Here is a 2,412-nt window from a genome sequence, read left to right as displayed (position 1 = left end):
ATATATATATAATAAAACCTATAGAGTCTAACTTGTGTCTCCAAATGTCCTTCAGTGTGGGTCCATTCATTGGAGTTTGGTTAACCTACCATGAATCCCATGCTTGAAAGAGATTGTCTCTGCCCCTTCCAACAGCCGTCTATTGTCTCAATTTCCTTAGGCGGTATTGGAGGGAGTTTCTTACCCACTTCCTCATGTCTATGCTGGGTTTTGGTTTTTTTTTCTGATTTGAGCTTGCATGGGACTTGTGCATACTGTCAATGTCGCTGTGAGTTAATATGAGTAACTGAACAGCTGTCTGGAAAACTCTTTTGTGGACATCCATCACCTCTGGTTCTTACAATCTTTCTGCCCCCTCTTCTGCAATGATCCCGGAGCCTTGTAGGGGAGGCAGAAGTTTGATATAGGTGTCATATTCAGGGATAAATGCTCTGCAGTGTCTTATTATCTGCATGTTGGCCTGTTGTGGATTTCTGTGTTAATCACCATCTGTTGCATAAGGAACCTTCTCTGGTAAAAGATGAGAGATGCATTCATCTCTGAGCCTAACAATATGTCATTAGGAGTCAGTTTAATATGACAACTTTTAGTAGAAAACTAGTACTGGGTTCTCCCATATGTTCTGTGACTTGTTTAGCCCCAGTTTCCTAAGCCTAGTATCAATGTCAGGTATGGGCTCCATCCTAAGAAGCGGGCCTTAAATTCAATTAAAGAGTGGCTGATTATTCTCATAATATCTGTGCCACTATTGCACAGGTGGGCATATTTTGCCAGGCCAGTTTTTATTGGAGTTCACAGGATTCACAGCCGGGTAAGGATGATGATTATTTTTTTCCTTCTAGTAGCATGCATAGCACCTTTCAACACTATAAATGCTAGCCAGTATAGATGCGGCTCTGAAGTCAACACCAGCTTGCTTTCTCCTTGTTTGTTCTACAGATCATATATGTATTGTCTTCAGAAATAGGGTCTTGCCATCCAGTTCTGGTGAGTAACCAAGGGCATGGACAATGGCCAGTATTGTTTGAGGATCTAAGGATCCCTGATCAATAGCTTCTAGAGAGGGAGTCCATTCCTGGCATTGAAGATTTTTTGTTTTTTCATTAATCTATGATGTCCGGAAAGGGAAATGTCCCCCTCAGTATAGGATAACTCCTTTTAATCTTTTTATTATGTATATTTTTTGACCCACACTTTCATTTTCTTTATTGTTCATTGATACCATATGAATATAAAGTTTCTAGAAAGCTACAAAATGTCTGCCGCTTTATCAAGAAGGCATCAGAATGTGTTACTTTGCAAAGACATGAAAACACTTGTAGGAACTGACACAAAAAATAGTATTTTTAGAGTTATGAAATAATTGCACTTACCTGTCATGGATATTTAAGTTATCACACATAGTTACTGCAATAGATAGAATATATATATATTTTTTTTTACAAAGAACTTTATGGAAAAAACTCTCTGCACACAAACCCTATAATTTTCATGTAACTATCATACTAAAGAAAAAATTCACTGTAACGCCAACACTTAGAACATTTTTAAACAAAAAGGTATCTGTACCTAAACGCAAACATTAACAAATGCAAGAATGCTGTTCTGCCAGGAGGTTTAACCAAATGCCTTTTTCAAAGTTTCTGCAGAGTTAAGAAAATGTGTGTAAGTGAACCACCCCACCCCCTTTTCCACCAATCTTCCCCCAAGAGGAACCCAGAGATAGGCTCCAGCCCAGTGCCAATATCAAAGGACCCGCTGACCAGATTAAACACTTATGTCACAAGCCTGTTATATACATGTTACACAAGAGACAGCAGACCATGAGAACTCAGAAAGTCGCTTAGAACATGAACAAACACTTGTGGCAAAATCCAATTTACATAAAATTTGAGCTTATCAAAGAAGTAAAGGCTAGTCAGATTCCTTTAATGTTACAAAAAGAGGTTTTGTGTTGTTATTCTTCAGGCATCCACTGGTTTCGTTTTTGCTGTTTTTTCCTTGTCTTCAGTCATAAACCCATGAAAAAGGCCTGTAGAGTCACTCTTTCAAGAGGTAACAGGAAGATGTACATGTTTTTTGTTTTTTAAAGAAGTGCGGATATATCTAATTTATACAGTGAAACTAATCACAGAAAACGATTAACGCCAAAAACAAAAACACAAAAGAAAACCGAAGGGTAGGTTTCCAACTGATGGATGTGTAAATTCTGCCTGTCTCTCTTCTATGGTGGAAGCCGATAAGGGTCAAGCCAAGCAAGGAGGAGTCAAGTGGCATCCAACCCTGTGGTGATGGATGAGGGAGAAAGGGATGCTGTTTGTATCTAAAATGATGTAGTGGGGGATACAAGTGATTCAATGCAAATTCACAGAGAATATATATATGTATACTTTTTAATTTAAAAATTTCACT

Source organism: Nannospalax galili, unplaced genomic scaffold, assembly GCF_000622305.1.
Source record: "Nannospalax galili isolate Female #2095 unplaced genomic scaffold, S.galili_v1.0 scaffold408, whole genome shotgun sequence".
In the NCBI taxonomy this organism is placed as follows: Eukaryota; Metazoa; Chordata; class Mammalia; order Rodentia; family Spalacidae; genus Nannospalax; species Nannospalax galili.
Note: the sequence above shows the minus strand (reverse complement) of the source record.